This window comes from Osmia bicornis, chromosome 9, assembly GCF_907164935.1.
Source record: "Osmia bicornis bicornis chromosome 9, iOsmBic2.1, whole genome shotgun sequence".
Lineage (NCBI taxonomy): Eukaryota > Metazoa > Arthropoda > Insecta > Hymenoptera > Megachilidae > Osmia > Osmia bicornis.
In genome coordinates this window covers 3,619,351-3,645,048 of record NC_060224.1, presented here as the reverse complement: position 1 = coordinate 3,645,048, position 25,698 = coordinate 3,619,351, and the positions used below count along the sequence as shown (strand labels likewise).

The 25,698-nt window shown below is 48.3% G+C and overlaps 1 long non-coding RNA gene across 1 annotated transcript in view; it reads left to right on the top strand.

The window, feature by feature from the left end:
* Window positions 1-25,698, top strand: part of LOC114878303 — a 49,994-nt gene that overhangs the window by 823 nt on the left and 23,473 nt on the right. The window contains exons 2-3 of the long non-coding RNA XR_006829684.1: window positions 43-111; window positions 192-295. This is a non-coding gene — a long non-coding RNA (uncharacterized LOC114878303). The remainder of the gene's footprint in view (window positions 1-42; window positions 112-191; window positions 296-25,698) is intronic.

The window sequence follows — 25,698 nt, the reverse complement described above, 5'->3', positions numbered from 1 at the left end:
ATCTCGATCGCTAGTTTCTAATTTATATATCTACGTTTGCAGTTAAAGGAAGTATGTACGACGACAGGGATCCATGAAAAATTGATGGTGATCGCGGTTTTGAATTCAAAGGTAAGGTCGGCCATCTTGAAATATAACCTAGGTTGCATTGGCGCGATTTTGCAACACTCCATTTTGATTTTTATTCTCAGCATCGTTCCACGGTCATCTCTCGCCGTTGAAGACACGTCGAGCCATTTGACGAGATTTATTTGGAACCGAAGCACTATTCTGGACTCCGAGGAGCGCCGATGACGTGAGTACACAGCTTGTGTATCTTTTTATTTTCTGTTGTCGGTCACCAGGCTCTCGTGAGCCGTGATTATTACGTGTAACGAGAGAAATCGTCTCGTTACGAACGAGCACGTCATACGCAAAAACAGGATCCTATGTTTACGCTGTTCGTTCCAGGCGATCTGAAAATATCAGGAATGCGTTTATTGATAAATAAATCGGACCAGTGTATCGTCTCGTTATTCGATTCACTCCGCACCCACTCTCTCTCTCTCTCTCCTTATATTGCACTCCGGTTATCGAAATTCTTGACGACTGAAATGCACAAACAACGCACGGGATACATATATAGAAGCGGTGTGTACAACAGGCAAGCGTTGCACCGTCCGCGTTATCGAGCGGTTGCTTTTATCTGCAACGAAGGTCATTAATGGCAGAGATTCCGTTTGGTAGCGCGAAAATAAGCCGTACGAATTGCATACGCGTATATCTATGACGCGTGTTACCAAAGTTTGCTTTCGCCTTCTTATCGACGCTGTTGGGCGTCCTATCAAAATGAAAAAAGCACACCGATCGTGCAATTAGAGGAAAGATAAAGAGAGAGAGAAAAGAAACAAGGGCGATTATCGAGAATGCGAACGGCTGTGAATTTTTATCATGCGTTGCACGTGTTTGCGTGCGCACGCATATTGCGGACGATTATCGAGGCGTACACGCGTGTGCGATCGTGACACATCATCGTACAAATAAAACTTACCTAAATATATACTAATGACAGAGCATCGGACTAATTCGGTAGCGAAACGTGATCCCGATCGCGTCGCCTTGTAGTTTGAGTTAGACAAATTTTTCGGATAATTTTCGTTAGATTCCCACGGGCGTCCGGGTTACAAGAGAGATCACCTATGCTATCCCGATACGCATGGCAGGTTCCCGAACACGCATGACAAAAGAGTCGATTTTGGCCGGCTGTCGGCTCGCGTGTGCTCGTGCGAGTGAAAACCACGAGGCGAGTCGGCTCCTGGGACACCGGCGAAACGAGATACGTATTAGATTACGTTGCATAATTTTATCGGCGATCGCAAAGCTGTTACGAAACGTGAGACTCCCAATTCTCTAACGACGTGAGCCATAAATAACGCGTGTTGATCGAAATAACGTCAAACCCCATCCCTGATTCCAGCATCATGCTCCACCGTGATACGAGAGGGTGCAGGTATCGCTAGGAACCTCCCCTGTTCGTACGAATGCAAAGATTTGAAAATACAGAAACACGTTTCGTCGTTTGAAAATTAAATATTTGCGTTAATAAAAAGTTGAAACGATTCTCAGGCGAGAAACAGCCGACGATAAATAAAACGTAGCTTTAGATGTCGCCAACTTAGGTTCACCGTTCCGGTACTTTCGCACGACACCGGAAACGAATTCGATTCGTTCGTACAATGGATCCCCGCTGTTTATATCGAATCGTGTAAATATTGTTAGCCGATCGAAAGAGGCATAACGGGGAATCCAGGTCAGCCGATGTCTGAATTTTTCTTCAGGGCTTACGCAAAAGGGAGAACGGGGGGACCATGGAGCACCCCTGTAACACGAAATCGAGGCATCCGAAAAAGGATAATCCAACGTCCTCGAGAGGGCCCCGGCTGAAAAAGTTGTTTTGATCGTTTCGGGTTTCTAGGACGGTGACCGTGAATGAGGCTTTAGCCTTTAGCCGGTATACCACTCGTTTCGGGAAGGGGGTTCGAAAACAGGGAGAGAACCAGATGTCGTTCAAAGGAACACGACCCATCCCCGGTTTGATTCGCGTATTAAGAAGTGGCAGGGCGAGGCGATTAAAAAAAGATATTCAAGGGTGAGACTGCGTAGAATAGAGATCGCGCTAGGGCAGAGACAATTGGACGGAAGACGAATTTCTTTCGTTTGAAAAACACCCGGCTATCCGATCTTGTGTCCCGTTCCCTTTTCTTCAGCCACGAAGATTAATCATTTCCTCGAGAATTCCGTTGCCTTTAAATTCTTTCCCTCTGTTCAATAATTAAACATATCGTTGATCCTCGCGTATGAAGAACGAACACGAAAGATTCCATTTGAACGTATTCACTAGATTGGATCTTTTCTTGCACGGGGAAAGATTGAAAGTCGCAATGCAGTTTCGTAGTAGAGCGTAGCTCGAGGCGAAGAAGCGGGCGGTGGTGCGTGTATAGAGGTACATAGCTGTTGGTTCGGCGGATGGAGTTTTGAAGGTTGGGGGCACCGGGTTGACCGTGGGGTGCTGGAAAGCGGGGGTGTAGGTCTAGGTTCAGGGGCGGCATTGGCAGGGTGGGCGTGCACTTTCGGTTTCAGGCTGCGCATGCTCCTCTGCTTGCACTCTCGTTCTCTCCCTCTGCAAGTCACGATTGTACGCGTTGCTAAAGTTTCTAGCCACGTAAAATCCACCACCGTCGCGCCGGCTGTTTCACCTCGAACGACTCGTTGATATCTGTTCGGTGCTGTCGTGTCGCAATCTCGTCACGATCGAAGATTACCAGGGTGTCGATCGTGGACCGAGAACACCCACACACACGGTTCCGATTCGACAACTGGTCCTCCTCGAATTCTCTCGATTCACCCCGTTACGCACCCGTGCATTCCACTCCCTCTGCAACGTTCGATCGAAGCAAACGCGCCCCTTTAGGTTCGCTCCCGGGCTCGCGGTGCCTATGCCGCAGCCAACTTCAACCAGACTGTTTTTGCGCTACATTTCTCTCGTATTTTCAAGTATCAAGGGGTATGCAAAAATTTCTATCCGATAGGTTTTTCTCTCGCCTTTCTTGAACGTTGCGTCACCAGCGACGAAAGATCCAGCAAAGTATACACGGTCCACGGTGTCAACGAACGTGTATTATATAATTTATCTAAAAGGGATTGTGCGGTCGACAGCGGTTGCAGGATTTTTACGAAAGCAACACGGAACGATTGGAAATCGAGACCGAACTTGTGTACAGTTTCCCTTCCATTTATGATCAACCACGCCCTGTGTGAATAAACGCGGCTAGGCTCCTCGACCGGCTTCTCCGGTTGTGCGTCGGCCCTCCAAATATCAAGGGTTACGCAGTAATTAATTTCATCTCATAATTCACGTTGCTCCGTGCAAGCAATTAGTTTCCCCGCTAGAAGGCGGGCTACAAATGTTTCCTCGAGAAACGACGTTCCCATCCATAGAGATTACCGAGAAAATTTCATTCCGCTCTTGAAAGATGCAATTTTCCCCCGGAATTCGCCAGGTAGCATCGCGACCCGACGTTAACACGCGTAATCACATCGGCCGACTAAAACGCGTTTAACGGATAATCGAGCGTCCAGATGCTAGACCCAGCGTCGCGATGAATGCTTGGTAAAGGAAATAAATAAAGAACGGAACGAGAGATTTATGATTCACGATTTACGAACGTTGCGTGCAAAGAGAACAAGAAGCGTGCACCTCGCTCCATTGTTGAACACCGTGGTCGGTCACTTCGGGACGAAACCTTTTCACGACGCATTCAACTTCTGTTAAACGGTATTCACAATGGTCTGGTAAAAGCTGCTGTTACGCAACGTCGATTTTTCCGCGGCCAACCCACCGACGAGCTATGATAACGAAGTTAGCGAGGAATTTATCTTCGTTCCTCAGACGTACGCTCGCAATAAAATAAGCTTTCAAATATACCGCGAATATTTAGAAATACCGAAGAAAAAAAGTTAACAGGCACACACGTTTCGTAGGCTTTCATGTGAAATCTAATTTCGCGTAGATTCGCGATAGCTTAAACGAGTCCGGTGCAATGAACGGAAATTGATATGTTACTCGAGCGTGTAGCGGAAAGAGGTTTAATTAACAGGCTTCGATAAACGAGCCGTTCTCGCTAATGAAGGACGTTACACTACCATCGACCGATGAAAATCCGGAACAACGGACGGAACGATTAACTTGTATCGAATTAATCTCGTTTTCATTGAGTCGACTGAAAAGAGAACGATAGTTTTCTAAGAAGCGAACTCTGATGTAGGTAAGAAGGGACGAGGAGACTCGAGATAGAATTTTCGTCGACTGACGATTTGTTCACGGTAGACACGGTTTATTTCCACCGCTAGCTAAAGCTATTCATAGCGTACCGACATGCAATTGCATAAAGCTAGTGGATACGTTGACCCTAGAGTGTTACGTAACTAGCGTCTAGTGCCAGCTATCAGCGGAACGATAACACAGAACCGCTCGATACGCGGTGGTTCGGTGTGCGGTAATATATCTATGAGAACGTTTTCTGCCTAGATCGTTGTGTTATTCGCAATCTGGCCGTGCCTTATCTTTTCGGTAACGTCCATCGACTTTCGAAACAAACGTTCCGTTTGTGTGCCGTTACACTGCCATTCGAGATGACTGCACGTTCCATCGGTCCCCGTATCTTTACGCGCACACGCGAACGTTACGGTGAACGACGTCGAAGATGTCGATACTTCCAATAATAAGAATCTTGGAAAGTCTTGGAAGAAGAAATCGTAAGAATGGGATAGGAGATAGAAAGCCTAATGTTCACCGATTTTCGTCCAGCTTCCCTATACGCTTGTCTTCTTAAAAATAATTGACGAGCGTTGTTTGCAAGAAAACTCGACGCGTTTCTTTCGATGGGATCGGGGAACGTTCACCAAGATCGTAACTGGGTTACGTACGCGCCGCTTTCGAAACAAGGGAACACTGAGATTCTCGTGACCGATCGGACAAAGCCACGGTCAGCCTCGGTTGCATCTGCAGCCTCCGGTGTAACAGCACCGCGTGTTTTATTTGAAAACTGGTCCGACCAAAGATATACGCGGTCCAATCTCTGGATCCTTTTGTGAGCATCTGGAGGCTCTCGCTATTCAACCGGTGAACCGGGGATATCTGATCGCGAGACTCCTTTCAGGGATGAAATCTCGCCGGATAAATCCGATTCGAACGGGACGACTCACTTTGACCCAGTCCGTGGCGCGTGCGTGCTTTTCGAGAACCGAGCAAAACAGACGCGTGCTTGTCTTTGAACAGCTTATTCTATTCTTCGAAACGAATGCTAGATTTATTCTTCTTCTGTATACATCCGTTCCTCGATAGTCTGACAAACGTGCGCCGGAAGGAGATTCGATAGACGAGTAATCTTCTTATCAGAAGGGCTCATCCCTATCTGTGATACGTAACTGCAGCCGCTTTGTTTCTGATTTGACTCGGAAAATCGTCATTTTTCTTCTTCCGAAACGTTTTCTAACGGATTCGCGACGTTTATCGAATGTTAAACCCGGTGCAGGTGCACCGGCAGCTATATAACCGCGGCTTGTACACGCTAATTGCACAACGCTGATTCATGGCACACATTTGTTTCGCCGGTCCGAAGGAAACGGTCGCCTTAATTGCTAAGCGAACGGATTTATGCCAACGTTCGTGCACCTCGCCGCGGTGTAAATTTAATTACGCTCATATCCAGACACCGTGAGTAGGGCTAATTAAAATATTCGTCCGCGTTTCGTCGTCAACCAGACGAAACTAGAGCTTCTTTTATGTCGGACTTTTCTAGAATCCCATCGGGGACCTACTTTGTCCAAGGATTAAGCCGCTTATCGATTGGTCGTATACTTTTTTCATTTCCATGTGAAACGTTTAAGTCCAGTGTCAACCGACGGGCCGAACGTGAACGGTACGATAAAAGTTAAAGCCTGATTACGCTCCCGATAGCGTTGCTTACGAGCCAGCCTTCGATCTCGAACCGCGAACGAAACGATCGTCCGCGAAATCCGAAAAACGTGATCTGCCATCTTATCTACAGGCACGATGATTTACGATACGCTGCTACGTACATACAATTCCGACCGATAACCGGCTAAAGCCCGAGCACGAGCACCGTGGCACGAGAGAAGAGCAAAGTGTTGCCCGATCACCGATAACGCCGCCCATCAAAGTGCTTTCTAAGATCTCTCTCTCCGTTGGGGTCAAAAGCGGGGCCAACGACGATTTACGACGTTTATTATTGATAGAGCCGTTACAATGGGCAAATGTTTGCGATTCTCTCGCGGCTCCTTGCACTGCGCCCCTTTTCTAATCGAACACGTTGGCGGTAGAAACGGCGGAACCGTAAGACTTGTCGTTAACGAAAGAATTTCTTCGAATTGATTCGAGTACCAGAAAACGTTTTCTTAAATGGTTTCCAGACACCCGTAATTGCCGCGTGTGTTCGCCGCAACTGATAGAGGCCGGCGCCGTGCCGAACCGGTCCCGTACGAATTAAGAACTAATTAACGTAGCCACTAGTGGCGGAAGAGGAGTCGTTTCGTCGAACAGAAACCGCGACGGTCGAACCGGGAATCGCTGCAATCGCTTTCTCTCCCACGTATCGCCGTCGAGCTTTCGCGATTAGATATCGGGAATCGCTGGACGAGCGTTTCTAGCTAGTAGCGTCGATTAGATAGGACTGTAATTGCGGAACAATGACCGACCGTCGGCCGTTAGCACCGGCACATTCTATTGCCTGGAGAGCGAGCTTTGCCATCGAATCGATACAACGAGGCTGCACTTTCCAGCTTGTCGATAATTTCCAAGCTGAACAAATAGCGATTACGAACCCCGTATACCTGTGCGCTTTGCTTCGAAAGAGGACAGAGTTAACCCTTTGTTTGTAACTGTGCTTCGATAAGAAATTAAAAATTAACCGCAGTTCGGGTTCTTCTTTGCGTTGATTTAAATTTTCGAAATTGTAACAAAGTTGAATAGGAGAGACGGGATGAATTCCGGTGGTGAAGGAAGTTGCGCGAGCGACCGTTCGTTCCAGACACTCGGTATCGACCAGGCTTTAGTGGCAGGCAGATTGAAAGGCGAAGCAGACAGGTATGCCTTGTGTCGGCGAAAACGCGTACGTAATAGTCGTTACGTTAATGACCAGCCACGGCAACGAAGCAGATACGTAACCGAGCTTTCGGCCAATAATGAGCATCGCGCTCGCGCGAACCCGCAACCAATCACCAGACGAAACTGATCAATGCGTTGCCTGAGGTGAATCGATTCTTTCCTGTCTCTTCGGGGTTTGTGAAAATACGAAAAATAGAAAAAAAATTTTCTCAAATCCTTTGAATCAATTCGTCGAGCTATCAAGGCGGAATATTTGATTATAATTTTTTCTCTTTACGAACGGTATGCCGAAAACCGAAGGGAAAGGGTAGAAATGAATTATTAGGGAAGCCTCGAATTGGAATTATCGAAGGCTGAATCGTTGGAGGCATTCTGGGAATGTTCCTATAGAAAAGTGGTCGACGATTATTCTCTATTGGATGGATAGACATCGATCGAAGGGAAACCTTATATTTTGGCCCTGGGTTCGGCTGAAATTCGAGTTTCTGGCTAGCATCAAAGGCGCCTCGAGTGGACGTGTCACGCTATGGCTTTCATCCTTCTATGAATTAGTGAAAAGGAAATTCTTAGGAGTCAGAGACAATTCCAGGTTGGCTAGGAATGGCTTTCGTGCCGCTGTTCGTCGAACCACCAATGTATGTTCCGTTATATGAATTTTTTCGAGAAACTACCAGTATGATTTCGACGGAACCGACAATTTTTCGGGTTAAGGGTTATCGGTTATACATCTGTAATTTCCTATTATAAATTTAGCAGCGCCAGTCAGCCGATAACATTGTACAGGAACTGTCTCCTCGGACGCACAACACGGTCGATCGATCGATACGATTCTTCGGGGGATTATCTGAAGATTCAGTGGTCGGTTGTTCGCTTCCTTGCACGTCGGATGAAAACAGTGACGTGATAACTTACGAAGTTATGGCGCTATTTTCGGTTTATGACTACCGGCTGCTTCGACGATATCCCCGGTTATTACGACTCCTTGGAAAATCACGGCTCGCTATTGAAAACAAAAGGAGAAATACGGATTTCCGACCGTAAATATCGCTTATAAAATCGGGAGATCGTGGAATTGCGCGAAGGGGTGTCAGCGTTCACGCGTCGAGAGCGAACTTTTGCCGAAAAATTACAGAAAAGGCGTCGCGCATGTATTTTTTTACGCGGATCGTAAAAGGGCTAGTTATAAATTTCCCGATACGGAAGGTAACGATTTCCTCGTACCCTCTTTCTTTTATCAAAATAAAAAGAAAAGATGTTGCTGTTCCAGCTGCGCTCGTTAAATGGCGCGGCGATTTTTCAATCGCGCTCGTATCGTTTGAGCGACGCCTCGGTCCCGCGTAGATAAAGAAAACGTGATGCTTTACGAGCTCGTAAAAACCGCGGTCGGGAAGTTTGTGCAGGAAGGAAAGGGAAGAAAGCGCGCGGACCAGAAGGAGAGGCCGCCTTAGGGGAAGTTTGTCGCGTTAGTTGTTCTCGCTCGCGCGCAGACGCTGTACGGTTCGCACCGGAAACCCGAACTAGCTGGACCATTGACGCCGACCACCGGGTTTGTTTTGGATTTGAAAACTAGGCCGATGGGTCGTTGCCCGCTGGTATATCCCCCTTCTCCTCGTCCCGCTGTCCCTTCTACCCCTTCTGCCTTCTTTTCTTTCGTTGGATTACCACGAACCTATGCCTGCTCCGACTGCTTCGTATCGTTTGCTCGAATGCCCACGGCTCTTTGTGTCATAGATACGGTTACATTCTCGAAATATATTTGCAAAGCGGTTTCAATTCAACCCCTCGCGGTCGTTTTCACCGTTCGACTTTATTTTACATTACAACGTTCCTTTGTGCTGCCCGTTCGCTGAACGAGCGTTCAATTCTACGGCTGGGCAAAGTCTTTTCCCTGTTTGCGAAATATTTACGAATCGTTTTCAGTTGAAATAAAAGAAAGGAAAGAGGAAAACATTGCGTACGAGTTTGTTGCTCGTCGCACGATCAACTTGCCAACTCTTTTTCCCTCGCGATAACAGCTAGAGCAAAGTCATAACGGGAGACGAATCAATATTTGTTCTACGAAGAGTTTGGTTTATCGCTAAATTCCCCGGTTCGAAGGCTGAATGCAAACAACGATTCAAAGATGCAGCACGTGGTTGAATTTGTTTATGAACGGTATTTCGATTCCATTGTGTACCGAGGAGGGATATCGAAGCTCGTAGCCGAGACTGATTATGCAAATTAGCGAGTATTCATCGGAACGTTCATTGTTGTCGGTCGTTGTTTAACGCAGCCTCGTTCCAGGGCGAAATATAGGTCTCGGAGTCGATGAAACGCTCGTTGCCGATTTAACGTAACAATTTCGCTCGATTCAAGGGTGCTGGTCCTAGGTATTTTTTTTTCTTTTTTTTTGTTCGGTGGAGGAACAAAAGAGAAGCCCGGACCCCCGGTGCGAAACGATTCCCTGCACACACGCTCGGTATTGCAACGACGCATTGACACGCATCGCTTAAAGCTGACATTTATAAACACAGTGTGTCGTGGCGAGGTGCACACAGAGGCTTTCATTCAACTCCGGCTTGATTACACGAGAATCGAGTTATCGGAGAAGGGGTCTTGCGAAATCGGACGCTGCCACTTCTCCTGAGCCAGCCGTTTGCGAAAAGAAAAATTACGTCCAACGTAATCTATCGCCGAGTTAAACGCTTTCACGGCTGCAAGCTTCGTAATTCACCGTTTTATCGATTAAATATAGTCCCACCGATAGAATCGCATTCGAGATTTTTAATTTAATATACGGAAATAGATTAATCGTGAGGTGAACACACAGCAGGCAAATATGTGTTACATCTTGATTGTTTCTAATAACAAAAAAATACAATTCCGTTGATTGCGCATCGTTCGCGAAGAGCAGGAATAACTTATCATTGTTTTTTTCCGCACCGCTCCATGGTCAGATTAATCAAACTATTTTCCACGTAATCGCAAAGTCGTCGAAGAATCCAATCGAGCCACGCTAGTTGGGTAAACAATTTATCTTTTTATCCAACCGTTACGTCTTCCTGCACCAGTCTACACAAAGGCTGTTCAAATGATAATAGCGCAGGATAGAACACCGGCCTACCGTCAAATTACACGCGATAAAACAATAATTATTACGATACTTCCGACCGGTTGATCGTAGAACGGACGAGGAAGCATCAGGTAAATGAGGCAGCTGTTAGAAAGAAAGCCAACGGTAACTTGATTCCTGAATGCATAATCCAATTTTCGTATAACACCTTTCGATCGTAAATAGTCTGAACTAGACGAAAATAGTCAAGTCTTTAGAACACGATTAAGAGTTTACGTCGATATAAAACCTACACGGCTATCCTTTCTTCCCTTTTATCGAGCCAGCCCAAACGAACAAGTGTATCCGGCTGTTACCAGTCGTTTTCTAAGAAGCTTCACAAATTACGTCAAGCTGTCGACCACTTTCGAATGTCTCCTCGCTTGCTCCATAGTGACATCTGCTCGTATGGTGAAAAGAAACCGTGGAATAGAAACAGTATTCTTTTTGTTTTCTTTGTCGCTGCCAAACCTTTTTCCACTCTCGCGCTATTTTCTACTCTCGGTGTACTCTTCGACGCGACGATAAAAGCACGCTAATCGCATTAGCGGCTTGCTAGCTGCAGCGAACCGACTCGCGTCTCGTCCTTGAAAAGCACTTTCGAGGGTGCTCCAGAGAAAAGGACCCATCCTTGAGTCGTCGGTGTTGGCGAGCCACGAGGGGGGACCTTTGCTGCGCTTTCTTGCAACAGGCCCTTCCTCGTCATCTCTTTCTTTTTCTTTCTTTTTTTTCGCATTGACGTCATCGTGCGTGGAATGTAAATAACGGTCGAACCACCTACCAGGCCCTGCTGGATCGTCTCTTGTGTTTTAATGTGGCAAAGGGTGCAACAGATGCATCTGTTTGCCTTCGCTTCGACCACGTGCTCGTCCTCTTCCATTATACTCGATTCTCTTCAACGACGCGTTTCCAGCGTCGAAAACGAAGAGTTTAATTTGAAGATCGTGTTCTATCGACATTTTTTGCATTCGCAATTTCAAGAGCGACTCGGTCGGCGAATTAATAAGAATCGTTCTCGTAGGCCAATTAACTGGAACGAAGGGTACTAATTAACCGAAGGCGCACGGTTGTTGGCATCAATGATTCATACGGAAGGCTAATTTTCAACAGAGTCGCGGCAATTAGCCAGCAAGAGGCAGTTTTAATTGATCGACGGAATCGCTGTTCTACGCGAACGCGGACCTTTCGATACCGATCGAACCGTGTAGCCGGTCTTGTTGGAGTTTCGATCGCGAAACGAGGTTGGCCGAGCACAGAATCCAGTTCGAGCAGCCTGAAAACCAGTCGTTGACGTTGAATCGAAGCCAAGATCTAGTCTCATCGCTCAAACTCGATTCTTAATCGATGGCTACAGCGTCTCCTCCGACGCGTCGTACCGTTTCCTTCGGGAATGAAAGAAATCCAGAACGTTGGACCCGCCTTTACCGTTAGGTAATGTTCAGTCGGCTAGTTCGCGACCAAAACGAGCGTCTCGCGTTTTCAGGCCTTCCTTAACCGTTCCCTAATGAATAACCACTCTTACGAGCTCCTTATTCGGACAGCTAGCGTCCGATGTAGATGAGGAACAGCCATTTTAGCGGTGATACATTGTTCGACCGTAGGATTCAACTTCACTCACGAATCGTGTCAATGATTTTGGCTAAAGGGCTATTCCGAAAATCATTAGAGACTCGGTCGTTGAATAAAACGGACACCTATAGGACGGGTCTACGCGTCCCAAATTCGGTGAATCCTTAGCGGTGAGCGATCGCATCTCGGTATTCCCTTCTAAGGAACACGGGCTTTGCGTAATCGCGCTACGAAAACGGCGGGATCGTGTGTTGCGCGAACGGATCAGAGAAACGTGTCGCGAAAGAGACGGAGACGGAACGAAAGGGATCACGAAAACGCCGTTTCGAGTATATCGAACGATCGCGTTCCTTTTTTGTTTTTTATCAGTATCTCCTTTATGGTGTCCGCTTGCAGGCGGTCGAGTCGGTAGAATAAAACGATCGGGCCATTATTGTATCTTGGAGTACACGAGTTTCGGAGCGTTTCGTGCACCGACGCGGAAGAATGAATCGTTTCGGAGCGAATCGTAAATCGAATTTCGAAAGCGTTCCTCGAAATATTTTCCCTGGTATCAACGATTCGCGCGACACCCTGTATATCGCCGCGGTTGTTCCAAAGATTTCACCGGCCACATGGGAACAACGCAACGAGTTACGTTCGCGGTTGGTCGCAAGAAAAGCGTTTCGCAGACGATGCTCGAAAAAAGAAACAGTCGTCCGTTTCGGTGAGAAAGGTTTTTCATCGTTGCCACATGGTGTAAAGCAACGAAACTCGATCGACGCGAGTCGGTCGTACGAACCTTTTCATCGAATCGCAGCTCACCACGTGCCGCGATCGATCGTTGCGCCGAATTAGGTGATATTAAACAGACGCGTGTATTACTGGAATCCCGCGATGTTATCTTAATTACATAATGATTAACGATCCGACACACGGAACGCGATGACTTTCGTTTCGCGGACAAGCTACGTAACGCGCTTCTACGCTCGTTCGTTACGAACCCCCGGTAGTTCGTGTTACGATTATTATCGTTGTTTAGCGGGCAAATTCCTTTCGATGCGATACAAACATTTATGAGAACAGGATTTATCGTCGACCGTTGACAGACCGTTGAAATTATAACAGGCGCGAGTATAGAATTTAATGAAAGGAGGGTGCAGCGAAATTTACGCGTATCGGTTTGAAATCTGATAGAGAACGTTGAAGGGAATGTACGCTATCGAAACTTATCGACTCAGCTTACTAATATTTTATCTACTGTATCGCACCTTTCTCATCTCGTAGCTATTTACTTCCCTGGAAAGTTTTTCACTAAAAACTACGCTCCTTATGGAAGAGCAAACGCGTCCCTGAATTTAGGGACATTCCGTCCACAATTCACGGACCTCGTTGACAAAAGATACGCCCGTTATCTATGCAGCCATTTCCCTCGATGATGTCGCGTTACGTGGCTTTCGGGGGAATCCGATATAAAATATTTCCAACTCGCTACGATTGTTCGTCGAAGCGTAATCCAGCTCGCGATAAACCACGTCCCTTATATTCCTCTTCGTACCGTTCGATCGTTCGGTAAGATGGATTTCGAAATCGTCAACGATGATCGACGTCGAAGAGCACGCGATTTTCATTTTCCTTTCTTTCTTTTCCCCTTCTAGAGAAAAATGGTGTTCGATCGGTGATACAGAGCGCAAACACTGTAATTTCTTCCGAGCACGTTCTTATCTTGCGAGCGTGTCGCGGCCGGACGTGACGTCATTTCACCGAGAGGCTCGGAGAGATTCTTTCTGTCAGTCGCGATTAGGAAGCCCTCGTCGTAGCTCTATCCGACGACCGACCTTCGCCGACTTTACGGATCCCATATTCCCTCCCTTTTTCTCCGTTCTAACAGTGGAAAAGGAACATCTCGTAACGTTTTACTACCTAATTTCGATCGACGTATCATCGTCGTATAAAAAGCGTGCCAGAGCCACCCTTCTTTACCATATTCGATAATTTTCGATCGGCCTTCGACCCTCGATATTCAGCCACGATATTTACACACATTTCCGTGGCTGTTGCTGGGAAATACGGTGTCGCGTCGGGTCTCGAAACGATCGGAACAGGCATTTTCATTTCCCGTAGAGGCAGGCACCCACAGGCAGGGCACGAAAGTTACGCCACTGGGACGACGCAACAAAACTCGAACCTATTCTTCTTTTTACAATCCTCCCCCTCTTTTATTTAAACCCCTTCCAACGAGCCGGCTGTTTCCCTTCCCCTCACGCCGTTCCGCGTTGTATAGCTTGTTTCCACTGTACCAAACTCCTCTTTTCTCTCTGTCATGTTCGCCTTCTCTTCGTTCCTTCCTTCCTTCCTTCCCTGCTTTTTCGACCTACCCGGGCTTGACTCTCCCTCTCCTCCGGTTTGTTCGACGCTGCAGCGAGCTGCAGCGTCGAGACGCAGTACGGGTTTGACCTTCGCTTTGTCCTCCCTCTCGTGACCGCACCCACACAAGCGAAGGGCGATTATAAAACACGCTCGATACACGGGGACGCCCTTCGCGATATTCCTCGTCCCCGCTGCACCGAGCTGCCACGTCGTTCCTTTTCCCGCCGAAACGGCACCCTTCAACTGCGTCGCAGCAACGATCGCTCTTTGATGTCCCGTCGACGACGCGCTTGTTATGCATGCAGATTGCCGACGAGACACTGCTTTCGAAACAGTTTTCAATCGCCTGTGTTAGGAGACTCTAGGTCGAAAGTTGAACCCGGGAGAAAATGAAAATTATGGAACCCCGGGAGGGTTAGCGTCGTACTATTGCGGAAGATGGAAAATCGCGCGAATGGCAATGTCTCGCGAGAGAGTAAAACGCGAAAACAACGACGATCTTCTGGTAACCCGTACGCGCGGGCTAATCTAATCGCTGGTTCTTTTGCTTTTCGAGCTTATCACCGCGAAATATTTATAAACTGGCGCGAAGAAAAGCGGAGCAAGCGTTAGATAACGCGGCAAGGAAAACAAATACTGTCATCCTTCGGCGACCCATCGATCGAGACAAACTCGTCCCAGGGGATCGTTTGTTTTCCAATTTTCCTCCAAGGCGATTTAACTCGTTTACTTGATGTGACGAACGAGATACAGTCACGTAATATCGCGCGATATTTCTTTAAAATGAAAGCAAGAAATAAACATAGCGTGTTACATCTGAGACGCGTCGTTTGTTTTCCGCGCGTTCAATCACCGAAATTACTCTAAATCTGGAATAGGCGTGTCCGCGTTAAACGATGCTCAAACACCGCTTCCTTTTCCTCGTCGTTTCCTCTTTTCACGCAGCGGCGCCGAGAACATGGCCGATCGCGTGATTCACGGATCGACTAAATGTGGCGCAGAAGAGAACGCTTTGCGTAACGCGGTTGGCATTCTCTTCTCCCTTTATTTCCGAAACACGTGAGTTTCGTCGTCGGCGAAGAATTTCAGAAATTCCGAGCGGAAACTCTCGACGTTCCGTCCGTTTTCTGTGAAAGTCGTCGCGAGGACGGGATTCGTTAATAGCTTGTGACGAAGGAACAAAGGTCAGCCGGATCGGCAATTACGAAAATAAAAAGATGATTAACGCGTGGCGCGGATCTGATAGCAGCGAGGTTCGATTCACGGTCAACGCATACGGTCCGCTCCGTTTAACCTTCCTCCCGTGCACGCGTTCGTGCTTTCGTTTTGCAAAACAATCGGGGAAAGAAGTTGTATGCAACGTCGAATGGTCACGAAAATAATGAAGTACCAACCGGATGAGTGGGCGAATAAAACGCGGCGGGCAGAAAGTCGTTTCCAGTGGCGTTAAAAGAAATTAACGAGCTTCTACGACCGAAATTTCCGTTCTCAGATGTTAGATATACCCGCGTCGCTCTCGGCTTCCTCCCGGTTCGAGGAAGATCCGAGAAAGGGTCTTCTTTCTTCAACGCGTTACACGGGCCACCGTGAACAGAAGAGAGAGAACCTCGTTCGGTCCCCCGGCTCTCGTCGATTAACGTTCGTCCGTACCTCGACGGTGTTAATTATCTCGGTTGTACACGATTTTTAGCGGCTACCGCCGAAAAGTGCAGCCAACGGCGCGTGCACACGTCCACTGTAAATTAACTGACACTGTACAACCGTCGGGGTCCCGGTCCCTTCCTTCTTTTTTCTCCGTTTAATCGAACAACCTGCACGCGAAATGGCCGATTCGTTCGATTTCCAGCCGGACTGAAAAAGTGCATCCGTGCACGGGTAAAAGCGTCGGGATTTCACGGTTCGACGAGCGAACGGAACAAACGTCGCGTCGAGAATGGATCTCGTGAAATGGCCAGCAGGAACGAAGGGTGAATGGGATGATCGGCGAATCGTCGCGAGACTTATCTTGGCTGCCGTTGTCCAGGTCCGCGATATCTTCGGGAATTCTGCTTATCCAAAGTACGATCACTCGTTCGAACGAACTTGATCACTGATCGTTCCATTAGGCTGAATTGGATCTGCCTTGGCTCAACGTCGACGATGTAATTAATCGTTTACCGGGCTACAAAGCGAACAAAATACATGCCCGGTTAGGAAAGGGAATCGCCCGGGATATATCTGTTGGCATGCCTAAAAAAAAGGGGTGTAGCTGCAAAAAGAAGGGTTCGAGGGCGAGTGGTGGGCTTTATTAAACGTTCGGGACAAATTGGCTGGGAGGTTAATCAAGAGCGATAGAGAGAAACGTAAAAGAGGGATAGGAATCGTAAAGCATTAAGAATAACTGAAGGAAATACGCAGTTGTTAGATGAAAGAAATCGAAAGCACAGTTTACATTACGAACGAAGTTAGTCATTCGTTCTTTCGAAACGATTTTTCATCCCGTACGACATCGAGTCACCGCATCGATCACGGACCGGACGTGAATGTTTTTACGTGGCTCACCGAACGTGTAAACTCGCGTTCCACAGCTGTTGTTTGGTCGTTTTACGCGAGCGTGTTACCGCGACGGATCTCGACGAATGCAGAAAAGTGCAAGGTGTTATCGCGGCGCCGAGCGAATCGCAGATGGCTGCCGGAGACCCACTGGCCCAGTTCCACCCAGTTCGCTTCATCCCCTTGCATCGCTGCACCCTGCTGCATCTTGCGTGACGTCATCGCCCACCCTCGAACCACCCGTGGCTGCAGAGGCTACCCCTTCCGCGCTCCTACCACCTCCACCCTTCGCTACTCTCTCTCGTTCGCATGCCGAGTCGACTCGGCTCCATTCGGCTTCCCGCCTCTCCACCCTTCCTCTCCACCGCGTCGCTGCAAAACTCTCCTCGCGAAATTAATTAAAATTCATCGATGCAACGTTTCATCGAGGAATCTTTTTCACTTTTGCGCTTTAAAATGTTTATCCGTTGGTACCAGGTTTTATCGTTGCAATTTTTAGGGTGTATTTAGAAATATTATTGTAGTAGGTATCTTTGTTTTCGTGATTTTTTTTTATTTAACGACGTAGATTCGATTGGATATTCAAGCTGTGATAAGGTGTGCGCGCGCACAGTGATAAGAGACGGCAATGAAGGTTCGAAGGAGGATCGCGCGGAGGCGCCACCGAACGGAAACCCGTATCTCGCTTCTTCGTAGCTGTTTTCTTTTTTTTTCTTTTTACAATTACCGCAGCGATGGAGAATCGCTCGGGCCGATTTCACGGCCCCGCGGATCGAATCGTACGCAGGGGTTCGAGTCAGCTCGTTTTAATAAAATGTAGATCATCGGGCCGCGTTCATTGTGATTTAAAGCGCTTCCCTGAGGGAAATTATACCGTCAACTATATTTCAAGCGCACGACCTTTTCCGCCAGCGTTATTTATACGTTCCCTAGTCAGCCACTTGGGACTAGCCGACGTTCCTCCCACGGTAACTCAAACGACGCCGTTCCTGTTCGACTTCCCTTCAACGTTCCCCATTAACTGCACGCCCGTGATTCCCACACGGTTTCAAACCTCCTCGAAATCGGCTCGATGTTCCCTAATCTTACGGGCGAACGAATACCGTTCGACTCGCGATTCGATTCGATTCCAATCCTATCTTTAAACCCTTTTCACAATCGCGAGAAAGAGAAACGAAACATCAAACGTAAGCTGTTAATGAAACCTGGCCAGGCGGCGAGCCAAGTTTCGCGTGCAACGAAGGTGATTTACGATGGGACGCGTGTGTTTTAAGCCGGTTGCGTACGTCCTGAGCGGAATGTGCGCTTTTTATGGGTGGAAAAGAATGGGCCAAGTATAAAGGCATCGCGCAAAACCCATTGAAATTCAACGGGCCTTTATGCGTACAAGCCACTGCTCGACCAACTAGCTTCGCTACCGGTTCCTACTCCCTTATAACATACCCGTGGCTTTTCGTGGGACTATCGAGCTCGTTGCGCATCACCCGTAACGCCAGGGTTAAGCTAGGGAAACCGGTAGGCAACCCGAGGCCCAGATACGCGAGTGCACCGGTGCAAGCATGCGGACAGGTCCGAGTGCAACCCCTGACTGCACCGGAGGCTCTATTGTGAATACGGCTAGAAAGGTATTCCCAGGGTAACAGGGCTCTTCGTATCATGCTTCGATTTTAAGTACCTCGGGCCCTCGGCTGGAATTCCGTCGGTGCTAATCGGCTTGCCGTTACGAATTAGCCCGGAACAGGTGTCCGACATTCAACCCTTTTCCTGTGTAAATAATTTTTAATAACAACGAAAGGGTTTAGGCAGAAGATACACATGAAAATCAGGGATTTCAAACGAAAGCTTCGCAGAATAGTTGGTTCGACGAAGAGCGAGCCACGAGAATTTATGTTGCACGTTGGCAAACGACGCTTGGAATTTCGCTCGATCTAGATCGGTGAATCGCCGAGAATTCTAGGTTAGAGAATTTGCGAGATACAAGTTGGTACGACGGTATCGTCGATGTTGAGACGAGAGGAACGATGTCGTAAAAGGATAGAAAGGCATCTGCGTACACCGTAGCACATTAATACACTCGTTTGGGGGAGAGGCAGGGGGGTCAGAGTTATGGCCGAACACTGGTGCAGCATGTGTCTCGCAGAGTTGCTCTATGTATTTTATAGCCATGAATGGTTAAGCTTCTTTCGACAAAACGAGCCGGGAGATGCATCGGGTCTTTCTTATTCCATGAGCCGGCAATAAAGGGGGCGACACCGCGATTTCGCGTACCCTACCAAAGAAATTTAGGCCAACCAGGCGAGGGTGCATCTGCGCCCGAAACTACTCGTTGAATAGATTACCGAGGGTCGCGTCGCTTCTACATGTGCTGTTGTTGAATTATAGGCGCAAGGTGTACAGACTGATACGAGTTCCTTCAACAGACTGAAAACTCTTTATTTTTTTTTATGCAATTAGACAGTTTGTACGTAACTCAAGACGGCTCTTATCTGTTGTTATCGCGATCGTTATCTGCTAGATTGTTGATAACGTTTAATAGCCGGTCATATTTTACACCGACAACGAGCCACGTAAACAGAGAATCGAAGGAGATAAAATTTTATACCTACTTTCAGTTCGTTACGTCTGTTTGTTGTTTTCAACCAAGTTACGGTAGCCTGTGCTGAGTTTGCGTTTGCGATTCAACACAGGATTACAGAGATTAAAAATTGACGATAAAATTGATCGCTGTTTTAATTGCTCTCGTGAATTTTATAGCCAGCTGATATTGTAGTTGGAATAAAGGAATGGTGCACGATCGTACAGGCTGAACAAGCAGGAAATCGAGCACCGAGTTGACCTACATATTCACCGCAGATGCGTTCCCCACAGCCAGTTGTCTAATTTAAATTTTAAAGGTAGCATTTTGTTATCTCACCCGTTTGCACGCTGACGCGTTTTCCATCGGGTTCACGAAAAGCCTTGGCCTGTCGTAATTTCGTGTTTGATACGATCGCAAAAACAAAGGAGGTTCTCCTTCGATGGTGGAATGCGAGGAAAAAGGGCCCTTCGAGCCAGCAGGTTTCTTAAGCTGTCCCGTCGATCGGGGAATGAATTTCATTCGCGGTTACTTACGATCGTGCGCGATCGTTCGTTATTATGTTTTTTTTTTTTTTTTTTTTTAAATCCCTTTTTTGGCCCTCCGCTTTCCGGTACGCGAGCCAAGAGAAAGCCGCGGCGCTCGAACAAAGAAGGAACATAAATAATCCCCGAGTTTCCAACGGGCGTACCGATAATTAGATTCCAAGGACCGCCTATTTTGGCCCGGGAGTTACGCTAGAAAAAGAATCCTCTTCGCTTCGCCAGTTGCCCTTCTCGTTCCGTCCTTCTTCCTCCTCTCTTCACGACCCACTTTCTTCCGACGGCTGTTCGTTTTTTTTCTCCGGTGTCGTCCTCCATTTCCTACGCTCGTTTCCTCTCTTCGTATACCCTCTCCCCCGTGTCTCCGCTCTTCTTCTCTCGTCGTTGCAAACTTTATCCAACGGGAGCAAACAAAAAGGAACATCCACCCCCTGGAAAGTGCGCGTAGCATATTTATGGACGAAAAGCGTCCGTACACTTAGCAGGGAAGGACGGAGACTCGAAGGCGACCGCAAATGGGCCACGAGGAAAGCTCGTGAAAAGAAGGACGATAAACGTCCGGTCTCTCGTCCGCACAATTGGCCACCGACCAACAAGGTGAACCGTGGAAGAAACCGGCCGGACGACGGATTTGCGATGGCTCGAATCGCGGATCGCTTTTACGGCTCTCACCTGTCCTCTGGCCCTGTTTTACGACCCTTCTCCCCCCTCGGAAAATTTGCAAATACAAATCGAAACTTTACAGAAAAATTCTTTTCGTCAGATCCATATTGAATTTTCACTTTGAAATAGAGGTGGATGAATTTTTCGAGGATTTTAATTCCACGCAAGCAGGAGCATTTTGAACGACGTGTTTTCAATGCGCAGCGGGATCGTCGTTGCAGGGACTCGGTACATAAAACACCATAGAACGACCTTTGCGGTACTCCATTGAACGGCGAAGAAATAAAGTGGAGGAACTCGAGAACTGTGCTCCACTTCTGCACAATAGGGAGGCAGGTAACCGAAGTCCTGTCCCTTCGTTGTCTTCCCCTACTTTTCGAGCATTCCTCTTCCTCGTCGCACTCGGCGGAGAGTTGTAAAAGGATGCGACCGTAAAAATTGTTATGGCATAATGGGAGCAACGAGGCTGGAAGAGGGACTGTGTTACCGCTATATGCCGGTTCCTACGACCGAGAACGAGACGCGATCGTCGTAAATTCAACGTGCGAACAGCGGCACAATGCGCGTTAAATCATCCCCGATCGCTTCTAAAATGGGCCCTGAATTATTGTCGCTTCTTCTGGTTCGAAACGACGCGACGCGACACCGTGGCTCGTCTTACCAGCGATTCTGTCCTCGTGAGAAACGCGTGTCCCCTTCTTCCTCGTAAGGCACGAGCAATTGTCTCAGCTGAAAATTTCCATTCGACGCTGTTTTCTCGGCTAATTTCATTCCGAAACGACACGGATTCCCGCTCGAAGAATCCTTCTCGAGTTTCCCTGTAACGGACCGTCTCGAGGAATAAAATGGCCATAGATAAACCGAATGGTGGATTAAATGGCACGTCTCTCTCCTCCTGGCTTGCTATTGATTTTCCTTTCTCGCACGAGTCAGCCGGCTGTAATAAAGGGCCATTAAAATCGTCGATTCTTCGCTCACGGCGAACGACGTCCCTTCGTTTCTCTCATCCCTTCGTTATCGCTCGCGAGGATCTTTGCTCGCGAGTCAACCGTCTATTGTTGTCGTAATAGAAAAACTTTTCGTCGTCGGCTTAGGCGCGCAATAAAGAGCCATCGGGTAAGAACCCGGGATGGCACGCGTAGGAAGAAGCGAATATCGACGAACCGATCGGGAAATGTTTCGTGCGAGGAAATTACCTCCGTCTGTGACCATCCGAGACGGTGTTTTCGGAAGATATAGCAGGGTGGAGGGTAGCCGGGGTAGGTTGAAAATATGAAAGCTGCCAGGAAAGCCGTTGGAAACGACATCCGACGAGAAGGAAAGTGATTTAGCCATAAACATACGTGACACTCGGCGCGAGGAGGAAAGACGCGAGGCATCGCGACGCGACGCAGACGAGAAGGGGCTTGAGTTACGCGGCACGTCGTGGATGTCGGGGGGGTTGCTGCGATATTTCGCCGTTGGAACTCACCGGGGCCACATTTCTCTTGATTTAGCGAAACAATCCGAGCATCTGAATTTCAAATATGGCGTCTACGTCCCACCCCGTCTACGCGGAGACCCGGCGTCTCACCCTCGCCGATGACCCGCGACTCTGCACGAAACGCTCGCGAATTAGTTCGCGGAAGAATTCCTTCCCCTCCCATTTATCTGGGCTGTCTCCCTGCTTGCTGGAATCGGCCAATTTCCACCGGGAACCTCTCTTTCTTCGGATTCTTTTCTTCTTTCTTCTCCTTTCCGTACTGCTCTGCCAACGATGTCGTTGGCTCTTTCAATCCCTCCGAGTAGAAGCGCAGATTTTCCATATTGCTTTTCCGTTTACTTTCATTTTGAAACAAATCGTGATTTCTATAATTTTACAACTGCAGTACAATGATAACCTAAAATGTCATAAGTATTTCGAATATACCAATTTTGCAAAGGAAACGAGCATCACCGTACAAGAAAAACGTACGACGTCGTTTCCCTTCCGTCGCGATGTTTGATCGTTTACCATCTTCGATTTGACTCCGTCATCTATCTGAAAGTAGCAGGGGGGTTACCGCGTGCGCCTGAGTCCGCGAAATCCTCACTTTTTTCCCCGTTGTCCAGCGATTTGTCGAACGAATCGTTGTATTCCGAGCAGTGGTCTCGATTAAGGGCAGATTCGTAATATCGTCGATCGGTTGGTGAGGGATTGCGGCCCATTGAGCAGCCGCGTCCCGTGAAAATAATGATCCAACGCCCCCGGGGTCCTTTCGAGGACCGTTCGTCCTGCCATAACTCTCGGTACCCACAGATATCTCCCACTATCTCCGTCCATCGTTTAGCCCGAGGGGCCTCTAAGACGCATCGAAAACACTTTACAGAGGCGGGGACGTTCTACTCGTTCCACTGCGTGTTTCCCTTTTAATTAATTCCAAAGGGGCACCGAGGCGAAACTACGCACCCTATTCACGGTCATCCAACAGTAAATTGCTGCAAGTTTCGAACGTCGCGGATCGATTTTCGAATATTTCCAAGAGGAATTTCATTTATTTGTCGGGATATAAACTGTTTGTCCCTGTCGAAATAAAACGATTGACTGTACAAAAGCATTCGAAAAACCACGGTTCCATCGATGAACGAGCACTGTAAACACGGCCGCTTCGGTTGGTTTCCTGCGGACGGAAGTGTGCTATATACCAACGTGGATTTAAAATTCCGGCCGACGAGGCGGCGCAGCGGAGTGCATCCCGCGCGCGTAAAATGCAGCACGCGCGGTTGTTCCTGGGTTTGGCCGAGTAGGATCCAAGGTCGCGATAATTTGCAAGGGAGAGGAGGCCGAAGGCGAAGCGAATCGGAGCTGAGTGCTCGAGAACGGCAGCTGGAAGGCAGCCAGTTAAGCCGGGTCGCTCGGGGCCCCAAGGTCTCTCCCCGGGGCCCCTATTACGTATTAATTCTCTCGCACAACAACGCTTTACATTCATTCCTGCTGGATAAAAAGGGAGAAGGCGTCCTGTTCGACCTTCTCTCGTGGATTCGCACACGTGCGTAGCTCGTATGTGGGTCAAACTGCGCAGCGAAACTAGAGTCCGCTTCTGGAGCCGGAATCGAAAGCGTAGAACAGGTCGTTCTTTTCTTCTTCTTCTTCTTCTTCTTCTTCCTCTCGTACCCTTTTACCGATCCTACGTCTCTCTTTCACTCTTCGTTCCTACGAAGCGTTTGTTGTTTTTCGTTTTCGGTTCCCAAAGCGAAGAGAGGCCAGGAAGTTGCGGAACCAGAGAGGCAGCCATCAATTAGGCGCCAGGAATTCGACGCAGCACGTGTTCAACCTCTTTTTATTGCCGCGAGATCGTAAAAGAGCTGGGAACCGCGGCCTCGTCACGTTTCCGCAGAAGCGTACCGTCTCTTGGTTCTAAACAAGAAGAACGCCCTTGATTTCTGGAACAGATGGTCTTTCTTTACGACCGTGTTGTCGCGCGAGGCTTCTTCGTTTAATTTCGTGTCGCCCTGGACACAGATTTTCTATCGATATCTTCGAGACGAAAGGATTGAAGACATTTCGTCCCGTTACGTTGACGAATGTCGGGATTAGTCGAACGTAGACAACCGCCCAATTCACCGGTCCTGATTCTCGCTCGCACCCTACGAGAAAGCCCTCGCCTCGGCGAGGGTGTAGCGGAATATAAAGAGGCTGCCCGTTGAATCTATATCCAACCCCGGTCGCGTTGTTCGTACGTGCACGCGTGTATACAAGCATTTTCCATATGACGTATCGCCGTGATTACCTTGATGTAGATCCATCGCTGCGTTTCGAGCCGATAACGCATCGAGAATATACCCGGGCCTCCCTTTTCTCTCTGTTCTCTCCGTTGTTAGGCCTTGTATCGGCGAACGCATCGATCATCGTTGCGCCCGTGATTTTTCATCGGGATCCCCGGGCAAAAAACGGGCCGACCGAGATTGAAAAGCCATTCCTCCAGCGTCTGGGAATGCAAAATCAGCTTTTTTCTGTCCCTCTATTAGCTACCCTGATTCGACGTCTACTTTTCTTCTGGAACCCGCCTGTTCCTCGCCTGTTTTGTTCAACGAAACGTTCAACCGTACCGTGGTTAAGCGCTTAATTATTCCACGAACGCCGACGCATCGTACGCGACAGCTGTTACGATACAAACATGTATTACACGTACGCCATTCGATACCGAGGTAACACGATTCCACCGGATACGATTCCTTCCGCCCGTGGCGTGGAATAACGTAGCTCGCTGATTTACTTTCTCTATTCGATTTTATGGAAGTCCCTTGTGCCTGTCTTCGGACGGCCGGCTCGGGGTAGTCGACGATCAGGAAGCACGCGTCGGTTCGCCTCAAATCGTCCGTGGCCGGGGAATTATCCAGCGAAATTATACGTTTCGCGTGTCGTTTCGTGCTACCTAGAAGAGTATAACGTCATCCCCCGTCGCGGTGCCACTCCCCGTGACCGCTTTCCATTCTACGTACACCCTTCGAATCGTACACGCGACTGCTAGCAAAATTCGAGAGCACTCTTCCTTCCGCCACCGTTCTATCGAGTAGCCGTTTATCGATGGAATCAAAGCGCGCGAAACATCTGTCACCGTCGCGACGCTGGTGAAAAGCGGAGACGATCGTAGATGGAAAACTACTGATTTCACGCGTACGCGCGTGTGCTCGTACGTCAAACTGCCTCTCCGTTGCGATATTAATCTGGGACTTTGAAAGTGTAGGGAGAACAGCACGGGACCGATCGAGTTGCTGAAACCGGGATTCGATGCCGGATCCTTTCAGGTATTCGGGTCGTTGGATGCTGCGTTTCAAGGGTTGATTCTCGTTAGCTGGATACCGTTCTCGTTTCGGTATCTGCAAGAAATGCCTGTCGAGCGGGTGCAAGATGAAAAACGACGCAGCTTGACACGCTCGGAGTTGAGGCGAGACGAAGCGTTTCGCGATTCGTCCCGCGTATCGCGTTACTGTCGTCGGAGTATTTTCGCGTGTCGACCGAATGTTGTATGCATAAGGAAGGAAGCACAAGCGGCTATGAAAACGCGTGAGTTACGAGCCGCTGTCTGGATTCGAGGACGATACCTCGTGAACGCGTTTTCCCTCGGTAAAAGGAGATTCCCGCGAGATTGATGCTCTTCGGCTCGAATTCGAGAGCCGTGGAAGAAATTCAAGGGAAAATTGACTTTACTCGCTGTTTTAACGCGTCGATGGATGAATTTCCGAGTCGGAG